Source organism: Pinus tabuliformis, chromosome 1_1 (assembly GCF_031772625.1).
Source record: "Pinus tabuliformis cultivar Carrire ecotype Pingquan chromosome 1_1, CPIR1, whole genome shotgun sequence".
Classification (NCBI taxonomy): domain Eukaryota; kingdom Viridiplantae; phylum Streptophyta; class Pinopsida; order Pinales; family Pinaceae; genus Pinus; species Pinus tabuliformis.
Window position 1 is genome coordinate 134317096 of NC_142297.1, and position 12929 is coordinate 134330024.

The window sequence follows — 12929 nt, forward strand, 5'->3', positions numbered from 1 at the left end:
CGAAGGAATTATTCAGTCAATGATGATTGACGGGGCACCATGGGAAGATTACCACCATCATTCCCATCTTCTGGATTACAAAGAAGATACTCCTAGTGACCTTCATCATCCCTCAGTTTTTGATTTTCTATCAAATACTGTAAACACGGTGGATTCCAAGCGAAAATTTTCCAATATTGAAGAGACTATCGCCATAAATATCTCGACCAAAACAAATGTTGTAGAGAATTTCATGTCGGAAAATCTTGTTCTCCTTCAGAATTGGAAATATATCACGCTCTTTTTCGCGAGTTCAGAGATGTCCTTGCTTGGTCGTATGATGAAATGCCAGGCATTGACTCAAGCATAGTTGAACAAGAAATTAAGATGTATCTAGATGTCAAACCAGTATGACAGCGGCTACGGCAGGTGCACCCCAAGAAAGCTGTTGCCATCAAGGCAGAAGTTGAAAAACTTCTCCATGCTGTTTTTATTTACCTGGTTCCTCTAACCGATTGGGTATCGAATATTGTTCCTGTATTGAAAAAACAAGGAACGATTAGAGTGTGCATCGATTATAGCGATGTAAATCAAGCTTGTCCAAAAGACAACTACCCTACACCCTTCATTGACCAGATAATTGATGAATGCGCCGAATGTGAAATCTTTTCATTTATGGATGGATTTTCCGGGTATAATCAAATAAATATCCACCCACAAGACCAGTCAAAGACTTCATTTATTTGTCTGTGGGTCACATTTGCATATTGCAAGCTACCCTTTGGTTTAAACAACGCAGGGGGAACATTTCAGAGGGCAATGAATTATGCCTTCCATGACATCAAAAACATCATTCAACCATATCTCGACGATCTTCCGGATCATTCGCGAAAGTGGACCGATCATCCGCAACATTTGAGAGCGATATTTCTACATTGTCGACACTACAAGATACGACTCAATCCACACAAATGTGTGTTCTGTGTCAGTTCTGGTCATTTACTTGGCTTTGTGGTCTCAAAGGACGGGATTCATCTCGACCCATGTAAGGTTTAGGCAATCATTAATTTGCCTCCACCTTCAAATTTGCTTCAGATTCAGAAACTCCAAGGGAAAGAAAACTTTCTGAGGAGGTTCATTCCAAATTACGCAGAACTTGCTAAAGGTTATACTCGTCTATTGAAAAAAGAAGTACCCTTCATCTGGGATCAGGTCGCGCAAGCTTCCTTTGATGCTCTAAAGGAATCCCTAATAAAAGCATCATTAATGTACGCTCCTGATTATCAAAAAGACTTTAACCTGTATCTGGATGCAGTGGATACGACCATCCCAATGGTTTTAGTTCAATAAGACAATGGAATTGAACATCCTATATATTATTTAAGTAGAAACCTAAGCTATATAGAAAGCAACTACTCCTACGTTGAAAATCTAGCTATCGCAGATGTTCAAGCGATACAGAGATTTCGACACTATGTCCTCTTTCGAAAAACTACCATTCTGTCAGATTGCAACCCCATGACTTATATATTGTTGCGACAGTTGCTGGGGGGCAAATATTCAAAATGGATAGCAATTCTACAAGAGTTTTATCTGGAATTTATAAAATCCAAATCGAAGAAATCCCTGGTTTTCGCAGAGTTACTATGCGATCTCCCATCGTCGTCCAACGATGTAACATCAGAAGAAGCGATCGTGGATGAATCTTTTTTTCTGATATCTTCAAGCAATCCGTGGTATGGAGACACAATAATCTATCTCCAAACCCAAACATATAGGTCTAATACCTCCATCCCGAAACAACGACGAATTTGATACCAAGCAAAAGACTACATGATCGTCGGTGATACACTTTAAAGTCGTGGTGTCAATGCAGTTATGAGGAGGTGCCTCACCCACGAGGAGGCCGAAAAAGTCCTGAATGATTGCCATTCAGGCGCATGTGGGGGGCATCAATCTGGTTACGCTACGACGCAAAAGATTTTACGAGCAGGATACTTCTGGCCAACAATATTCAAAGATTGCATAATCACAGTCAGAAGTTGCCATGCATGTCAAATCTTTGATCGAAAAACTAGAATACCACCCGCACCTCTGCAACCAGTAGTTGTTGTTGGTCCATTTACCAAATGGGGCATAGGTTTCATGACATGTAACCCCACCTCGGCCGAGGGGCATGGGTATATCATAGTCACAGTAGACTATTTTACCAAATGGGCCGAGGCGATACCTACATTAAACAACAGCGGCGAAACGGCTGCCCTCTTCTTTTTCAATCATGTAGTCTCCAGATTCAACGTTCCACAGGCCATAGTCCCAGATCATGGATCGCATTTTTGCAATCACATGATGGTTGAGTTCGCTGCCAAGTTAGGGTTGTCCCACGACAACTCTACTCCGTATTATATGTAGGCTAACGGACAAGTTGAGGCAATCAACAAGGTCCTGAAGCAGATGCTGCAAAGGATAATATTAGTCCACAAAAGGAGTTGGCACCTGATCCTGTACTCAGCCTTGTGGGCATACCGGACATCGGTGAGGAATGCAACCGGGTTTACTCCCTTTCAACTGGTGTATGGCCTGGAAGCAATCTTATCGGTTCAGTGTGAAATCTCGTCCCTCAAACTCGCGGTCGACCTTCTCCCCGGAACTTCAGAAGAGGAGGCTTGTTTCTTGGAACTAATCCAATTGGATGAAACCTGTCGTGCTTCCTCTTTGGCTAACGAAGCCCATAAGAAACGAGTCAAGGCACAGTTCGACAAGAATGTCAAACCCCGTGTCTTCTCAGAAGGTGACCTAGTCTTACTTTACGGCCAGGAATCCGATAAATTGGGAGCAGGTAAATTCAAGTCTTTATGGATGGGCCCCTATATTGTTAAATGTGTATTAGCAAAAGGAGCCTACGAGTTAGTAGATTATGATGAGATTCACTGCCGCAACCTCGTAACGGGTTGTACCTTAAGCATTACTATGCTTGACTCAAGATAGTGACCCCTATGCTTTTGTTACATTTTTGTTTTCGCTAAGGGTAATTGTTTTGGTTAAGTGATCCGCTTTTACATTTGTTGCAGATATCAGACCTATTGGAATCATTTGCTAGATATGCCTATGGAGCGAGTCGTAGTTCGCGGAACCTATCTTCTACGGCTTGGGCCATCTTCGATCCAAGCGGCGAATTAGTGAGTTTCAAAGGGGTATGTATTGGTCCATCAACGAACAATATCACTAAATAAAGCGCGTTGATAGAACTCCTCTCTGATGCCACTACGTGTGGCATACGCCGACTCATCGTCAGGCTAGACTCACAACTCGTCATCCTACAACTCACTGGTATCTACACCGTACAGAATCCAGCTATCTATCGCATGTTCCTAAGGGTCAAGATTTTGGAAAGGTAGTTTGATTCTATTCAATATCAACATATTTCTAGAAACTTAAACACATTAACAGACTCATTGGAAAATTATGTGTTAGATAGACATTAGTAACATTTATAAAAGAAGCATTTCATCAAATATTTGCATCAAGATCACGTAACTCAACCAAAATAAAGCTCCAAAAATAAAAAATATATATATATAACTATTTATGGTTCATACATAATGTTCTGTAACTAGGACAAAAGCGGTCAAATGACCCAAAACTATAAATGCTAGGGGGCACCCTAGTCTAACGATGCTGGTGATAACAAGTCGCCGCCTGTGCAATCATGCGTAAAAGCCTAGTCCATCGACTCGGCACGCCAGTAGTATGTCGCTGCAACCTCAGAGGCAGCTCGTCGGTCCTCATGTCCGGAATACCAAGAGTGAGGCCTTCGATCTGATCCTGTAATGCTGAAAGAGTCTCGGCCACATCAAGGTCGCGAAGGATAGCCCTCCCCACAACCTCTCCTGTTGGAGCGGCAGCTGGTACTCTCAGACGTACTGCTGGCCGAACTGGTCCAATATCTGCATGAGCACATGAGTTTTGATTAGTCCTGATAGAAGAAAGCACAAGAACATTATAAAAAGAAATGATAAACAAAGATATGGTTAGAGAATTTACCGATAGCACCCCACTGCTCACCAACCGGCAACACCAAATCTGGGTCACCCCGGAAATCCATACCAGCATATGGATACTCAGAAAAAACCATCTCCTAACGGTTGAACCACTCGAAGAAGGTATCAGAAAAGGAAACCTGGGACTAACCAGCATGTCGGGCCATAAGGTCGACCCATCTCTGCATCTGTGGCTCAGTCGGTGGAGGTAAGCCAAGTGAAATGTACTGCGGCTGCATCAGTGGGATCTTTTCCAAGGTGAAAGCAGTCAAAATAGAACCATAGCTGAAGTTCTTGGATTTTCCGCTTTTTACCTTGGTCAGTTGTTCTTTCATCACAGGCAGTACAACCTTTGAAGGAACAAAGTGATTAGCAGTGAAATTAAATCGATGACCATTATCATGAGCAGTTTTTATGCAAAGTTCAAGCTCGTTAAAAATTAAACCTTAGCAATGAGAAAACGTTCCCCTAGAGTTTAAGCTCATTAAAAAATGAACCAATTTCCGATAAATAACCATTGCGAATGCATTATCATCAGCTTTTGAGCCCTGGTCATGTTCTTACCATCACCTCCACTCTGTTTTAGCCGATCATTCACCTCCATTTGATTATTTACCCCCTTTTGAGGAACAGCTGCAAAGAGTGATCCCGTTAGCCATCCTTGTGACACTGCCATGAATGGAAAATTCCAAACCTTACCTGGAATCAGATGCTACCTAAAATTATCACTCGTTCCTCAAAAGACGAGTCTCCTTTAAGCTCTTTTCATCTGACTCGTAAAATATGAAAATATTGCCGAGCGATTAGCCTCTCGAGCTCATTAAAGCAACTGGAAGTGCTATCCCTCCTCTAGATTTTAATCTTTTTGGACCTGAGGGATTATTACACAAAAAGATCGAGCGCTTGTTTTGTTCGGCTCGTTAAAATTACCAAAAATTCATCCCTTTCGTATTATTTTATACTTTTTCAGACTTAAGGGATTATATGACAAAAAAGGATTATTGGAGTTTCCTTTACATCCCTTTCAGACTCTCTAAAATTGAAAAGGACCGAATTATCTTTGTTGTTAAACTTGTTAAAACCGAATAGCGACAAACTTGTCCATACATACAAGAACGAGTTTCACTATCGCTAGGCTCGTTAAGACATAGCGACGGGTTTGCCCGAAGGGAAAATTATAGAACAAGCATATGTTATCCTCCTCAAGCTTGACAAAAATAAAGAGGTACTGGTTAGCAATGACTGGGGAAAAATTGGGAAGAAAACTTGAAGAAACTTTATTCGTAGCAAGTCGCTCTTGAACATGACACTTTCACTCCATGTCCGGGTTGGGTTGGGTTATTCCGTTCACTAGTCATATTACCATTGGTCCATCACACCATCCATACTTGGGGTTAATGCTACCAATCCATGTCAGTGTCGCTGGTATGTTCAAGAGAAGTCGCTTAGAGAATTCACCTATGTCTCATCCACTGCAATACATTCATGCCCCATTCTTTCATGACCGCCACCCTGAACCCTGTATCATTAGATCGTTTTCACCTCCAAAAATCATTTACTCCATTCCGTGTCGTAGATGTGGGATTCATTAAGGCCTTCCTACGACGGGTCACTTCTTGTCGACATCAGCTCATTATCCGAGAAGTCGACTTAGGAACAACCCTTTCAGTACTTTGAAGCTTGCATGCCTCAATGGCAAGTTTCTCACTTCTGGCGACAGGTTTACATCAATGGCCTTCGACCGAAAGATTTTGCGTGGTGTTCGACACCAAGTCCTTTTTCACACCACGCGAATTGTACTGTAGTACCTTGAGGGTCATCATCATTATCGGTGATTCCTCTCGCGCTTGTTAACAACTTACATCATTGGCTGGTAATCAGGCGATGTCTTTCCATGTTCGACTCCAGAACATCTTTCACATGGATCAACTTGTACTCCGAGTGAAGATTGGATGAGTTTGAAGACCCTGGATCTAGTTTCATCCATCTGGGTTGCGATATATTCAGGAAAATAAAGACATCAAATGTACATTGTTTCTACACAAATGATCATCCGAATCAAAGGATGATGACTCTATCAGAATCATTAGTCTCCCGCACAGATGGTTGTCTGTCTTATGTACATGAAAATGAATTTATAAAGTTGAGCGTGGGAATGCCCACCTCAGCTAGATCATGAAAAATATTATGAAGATAATGTATTGTATTGTATCTTATTATAGGTCGCCTTCCAACTCAAAAAAACTTCGGATCCTCATGATAAAGCATTTCACCCGACATCAAAAGATTAACGAGCTCATGCTTTAGGGGGAAACTGTTATAGACATTTTTGGGCACTGCAACCCCAATCATACATGTCCATAAACCAAGGGCTCCTAAGTCCCTAAAATTTTTGTTCCATACCCTAAAAGAACAAGGTCAGCTGATTACATCATCTCCCAGAAGTTCTCCACAGGAAACTGCTCAGAACTGGTCAAAATTGGACCATACATGTGGCTCAGTGCTAAGGGTGCAATGCATCCCACCTACCCAGTGTAAAGGGTGCGATGCATACTTAAAATCCCTTCTGTAGGGTGTGATGGGCGAGAGTGGACAAATGGCAGAAACAATTTGCGAGGTGGATGATCATAGAATCTTCCAGAAACTTCTCCTATGACACTTGCCTCTCTGAATTCGCCCAGGGATGAGTAGGAGATCATCAATCTCCAAGTGGAATCAAGAACTATCAGAGAGAGGACACTAATCAAAATCCCAGAAGCTGACTCACCCCCTTGCAATCATCTATATATGGATCCCTCATCCCAGAGATCCAGAGGCTGGAATTTTGTATCTTGTAAGGAAGTGTTGTTGGTTTCTTGGGGGAACATCATAGTGTTGGGTGATCTAAGCTTTTCATGAGGTGAAGAATGACTTTCATGCTAGGAGGATGATGCTGGGTCAGAACAATTGGTTGTAGTCCTCTTTGCTATTCTTGAAATTAATAAAGCTATTCAAGTTTTCCTCCACATTCTTGTATGTTTGATGATATATGCAGTTGTGTGGTCAATATATATCTGGTCCTATATTGTTTATGATGGTAGATCTCTGTTCTTCGATAGTATTGTGCTGCTTTGGTTCCACAAGTGCTCTTTGAAGCTGGGTAGACGAAGGCGAAGCGGCAAGGACCTGTCAGAAGGGAGAGGAACCAAGCAAGGAACTAAGCGCAAGACTGAGGTTGGTGTCCTTTGTTCCCCTCTTATCTACTTCTCATAAAGGAAAGTGAAAGTAGTTTTAGTTTGTTTGTTTCTATGATAGCTACCAGTCTTAGTGGGACTAGTAGCTCCGAGTGGACACTAGATTTCCCGATAACAAGGAAGAGGATAACGATTCTTTATTGTGATTTTGTTTAATGCTCTAAAAACAATGCACATTCTCCACGAACCGTCTTTCTTTCGCACTAACACAATAGGTGATCCACACAGTGATGTGCTTGGTCGAATAAACCCTTGATTGAGCAACTCCTGTACCTGCTTCTTTATCTCTGCATTCTCTAGAGCTGATAACCTATACATTCCAATGTTAGGTAGTGGAGCATCTTGCCGCAAATAAATCTGATGTTCTATCTCTCGCTTGGGTGGAAGCCCTTTAGGGTCTTGAAATAAAATATCATAATCGGAAACAACTTTAACTAGATCTACTTTCTCTTTAGGATTACAACCTTGGAAAGCATCAGATTTATCAATATCCTTTTCTTTTCATCTCTCCTGAATTTATGAGAGAGAAATTATCTTTGAGTTTATGAGCCCTTACAATATATTCAGTTCCATCCTTAGTGAGTTGATACTTATTTTCAATTCGATAGAAGATAGCATTTCTATCGTACAAGTATGGACTTCCTAATACAATTCCACATATATCCAATGGGACTATGTCTAACTCAACCTCACCTACAAACTTTGACCCAATAGAAAAACGAAGTTTACATTGTTTCGTAACTTGTAGCTTAGTTTTATCACACACCCAACCTAACGTATACGGCTTTTTATGAGGTTTTGTTTCTACACCCAACTTCTTTACAATTGCTTCAGAAATCAAGTTAACTTGTGATCCACTATCAAATAAAGTATCAATTTTAGTATGCTTGGAAATGACTCTAATGTGAAATAGCTCATTTTTTTTCCTCCCATCATTATCATTATCAACAGAATGCAAAGAAGTACTTATAGATGCTTTAGAATCTTTACCTTTTATACCTGTAGCTGTAACTGTTGTCTCGTCACCTAAATATGATCGCAAGCCCTTTTGAATAGCAGCAACATTCTTTCGCTCTTTACTCCCAAACATATTAGGCTTCAATTCCGAATGCAATGACCAGCAGTGTGCCTCATCATGACCTTTCTTCTTACAATGAGTGCATGAAAGTTTTTCTTTCTTCACAGTGTTTGTTTTATTCTCCTTCCATTTAAGTTTCTTCTTGCCTTTATTCTTGCTTTCAATAGGTTTGGATGATTTGCCAACATCTTGGGTTACATGTTTTCCTCTAGCTTCCAGATGAGTTGCTTGAACTGATACATCATCTAAGCTAGTTCGATTAAACATAAGTATGGTATGACTCAAATAACTATGAAGACCGCCTATGTTTTTCAACAATGTCTCTGGTGAGTCCAATGATATGCCTAATGTTAAAGCTCTCTTACAGAATTCCTGAGTATAACTTTAAACACTTTGACATTTTAATTGATGTATTGTTTGCCAACTCATCATTGCTTGTTGCATATAAGCCAAAGGATAAAATTACTTTCTAATGGCAGAAACAAATTCATTCCAAGTTGAAATGATTTTACCATGGTTTTGGAGATCTTCTTGTGTCTTGCCTTCCCACCATACAAGTGTGGTTCCTCCAAGTCGAAGGCTAGCAAGCTGGATCTTCTTTGTTTCATAAACAAATTTCTGCACCCTACAGTACACTTCAATTTGTCTTATCCAATTATCAAGCTTTTCAGCGTTAAGTTCTCCATCATAAATTGGAAAATCTAATTTTACACCTAATTTGATCAAAGAGGATTTCTTTTTCTTCTTCTTAGAAGGACTAGATTTATGAGAAGAAGAGGATGATGATGATGATGGTGATGATGGAGGAGATGGTGGACGAAGCATTCCTCCCTTTCCCTTATCTTCTTGATATTTAGGTGATGAAATTCCTTCATATTTGTTCATCTTAAACTCGTGATACATCTCTTCCACCATTGCACGTATTGTCATGAAGCTATCCAAGAATTGAGATTCTGACCCAAGTGGAGTTTCATTTGCCATCCTTCTTTGTGAAAATACCCTTCCAATCTTTGGATTCGCCTCAACAAGTTCACCTTCACCTCGTTCGAGTCTCAACCTAGTAAGCATTCAAATCTCCACAGAAACTTGTCAAACCTTAAAAACCTTGCCGTTTTGATACCACTTGATATGTTAATGAAAAAGGTATTATAGACTATGTGTGAATTCGCTTATGTTACTTAGTGCAATGGATCGAAAAGATTGTGAATAACATAAACACATAAACAACTTGAAAACACATTCAAACACATCAACACAGCCAAATTTAATAAAGGAGTTCACCAGACTTTCTAGCTACATCTCCTGGTCCTTTTGCTTCTAGTGCTGACCTCTTTATTTTGTCTTCAATTAATTGTTACAGGTATGAGCTCAAAAATAGAGTCTCAAATAAGAAAATGGCCATTGCCACTGCGTTCAACTTGAAATTTCGATTCAAATGAGTATAAACTTGACTATATTTGGCCATTGCGAGCTCCAGACCTCTTGGAATGGTCTGAAACCACTTCTGTGCCTGAAAAACCACCCTCTGTTTGGAAAAAACCGCCTCTGCCTGCATAAAACCACCTCGGACTATGCGCTAGTGGTAGGGCAGGTTCGGCACCTACAATGGTTTAAAAAATTGGTGGCTTGGTTAAACAAGTCCCACCCTTCGACATCTTGATTCTGTTTCAGTGATATGGTATTGATATACCATATGTAGTTGCAATTTGCGATGAATGTGGGATATATGATAAGATTAAATCAAAGGACCGAAAGTCGTGGGGTTGACTCCGACCATCCAACCATTTTCTGGCGGAGATCCCGACACCAAAATAAATACAAGTTTATCATATCCATTACCAAGTCCCATACGATCCAATGGCTATCGCATCACCCGTTAGCCAACTATCTTGGCCGATCTCCACCGTCGATCAATCCTGCGTGATCCAATGGCTATCGTGCAATCTCACGTGAATTCTTGCACGACCAATATCAAATCGAGAGTGCGCGAGAAAAGTGGTTTTCTCATGCTACGTGTCACCCTCTAAGGTTAATCGTGTGAAATTGAGGAATACCATTTACCATTTTATAAGCGCGTGAGATACTGCTTACTGCTTACAAATACTACTTCTTTGTTCTGCTAACACTTGGCTTAATCTGATCTCTTAATTTCTTAACTTTATTTTGTGTGACTTAATCCTAGCCATCTATCTCCCTCACTCTCGTTCGTTGATTTGACTGATCCAATGACTATGCTTCGTTGCTTTGATACCATTTTCATCTACATTTGAAGACTTTGATCTTGAGGCAAAACTGAATCCATTTTGGATCAAATCCTTGGTCTTATTGTGAAGAAAACCTGTTATATATCTACTCCACTTTCATTTCTAGAAGGGATGTACTTGGATTGATTCAAATAATGAAGTTTGGTGCCATTTTTATCTTCTAAATCTTGGTTTCCTTCATAGGAATCTAAGTATCCTTGGGCTTGGCCATCCCATGAGCTTCCTAGCCCTCTTGTACAATTTCTTTATGTCCTTTGAATGTCTTTTTCACTTGCATCGCTTATTTCTACATTTACTATTCATGCTTATTTTGTTGTAGATTACATAGGTTAAATGATTGAAGTGAGTTGTTTTGCAGGCTATTTACAGATTCATAAGCATGATGCATCCTTAGACAAACTTTGAAAATTCATATTCATCATTAAGCTACTTGGATTTGTCTACTAGTTCACAAATCTAGAATTTTTGGATATCCTTCGTAGAAAAATAGTAGTAATTTTATGTTATTTTTAAGAATTAGTTAGTGGGATTAATTTGAGTTGATTCCACCTGTATTGGGTCACAAAAAAATTTACCCCATAGCAGTGTCACTTGATTAGGTTAGGCATTTGGTAGATTAACTAGCTCACTAATTCTTGAATTTCCAGTTTTTAGAGTAGTATTTTTTTGCTATTTTTTAGAATATATTAACAAGGGTATTTTGGAGTGATTCCACTTGGAATGGAGTCCTATGACATCCTATATACAAAAAAAATTCCCATCCCATTTTCATTTGATTTACTTGGGCATTCGACAAGTTATCTCGCTCCTATAGAAAAATAGGGCCTCTTGTAGCACATGTAAACCTAACCAGATTTGTTCCAAAAGCTTGCCGTTTGTCTCTTATGCCTGAATCATGACCCCTAAGCTCTAAAATCATGATTTAGTCAAACCAAAATACCTCTTAAGCCTTACCACTTCTCCATTGCAATTCACATTCGTAGTTGGGATTAGTGGACAAATTGATAACTTGAAGAGCATAATGATTGTTTTCATGAAGCACCTTGTGAGCTATATTAAAAAAATATATCTTGAATGTAGTTACTGAAGAATGCCTTCATTTTATTTCCTACATCTTAAGTTATGGTTTCCATTTCCAACAATGTTATTTCTATTGCATACACTAGGTTTCCTTTTGATGTACCATTTACACTCTGCAAATAGGTTAGTGTTTACATTTCTATAGATAGAATTAACATTTAAATTCATGCAAAGTAGAATAGCCTTTCCTTTTTGCAAAAGTAACTAGGATTTCCTCTCTCCAAAAGTAATTAGGGTTCCTTTGTGTAAATACAATAGCATTTTCATTTCTGCAATTAGTTTAGGCTTGGATTTAATGGCATTCACTTCATTGCATCATATCACCAAAATGACATATTACATGTTACACATATAGTGTCAAAACATTTTAAGTTGCATGAAACCCAAGTTGATAATTTAAGTTGGTAGACTTGGGAGTTGAAACATTCTTGTTGCAATACTTAGCCTTATCACACGGTACCTTTGAAAATTTCTCCCTTTGTTAGACTCTACATTGACACACTTCTTGGCCTTCATTGGTTTCTTGAACTTTACCACTCTCAAGGAGTCTTACGCAGACTACACTCTGATACCGTGATTAAAGAATGAAGAGAAATTGTGGCGCAAAGATTGTTCTTCTCAATATTTAGAATAATTAAATATATTACATAGAAAGCATCAACAATAAATGACTGCAGTGAAAATTGATGACACTGCACTAAATCTGAACTGACTATGACACCTAGCAAATAATGGAATTAAATGTGATGACACTCGGAAGACGATGAGATTAATATTTCAACATCCCCTTCTATTCTAAAGTATTGATAGTAGAAACACTTACAGTGCCTAATTTATCTCTTTGAAATTCAAATGCACATTTTCCCAGTGGCATTGTGAAAATATCTACAAGTTGATCTTTGGAACCACAAAAATAAAGTACTATGTTCCCGTCATTGACAAGATAACAAATGAAATGAAAATTCTTGTCAATGTGCTTGTTATTTTTATGGAAAACATGATTTTTTGATAAATAAATTGCAAAATTGTTATCATAATAAATAGGAGTTGGCCCCTTCTGAACATTTGAAATATCTTTCAATAATATTCCTAGCCACAATGATTGACAAGTTGTTGAATCTGCAACTACATACCCTTCCTCTGCAGAAGATATTGAAATGATTGAATGTTCCTTAGATGTCCAAGAGATTATATTGGTTTCAAGGTGAAAAGAATACCCTCAGGTGCTTTCGTGATCATCTAGAATGCCTGCATA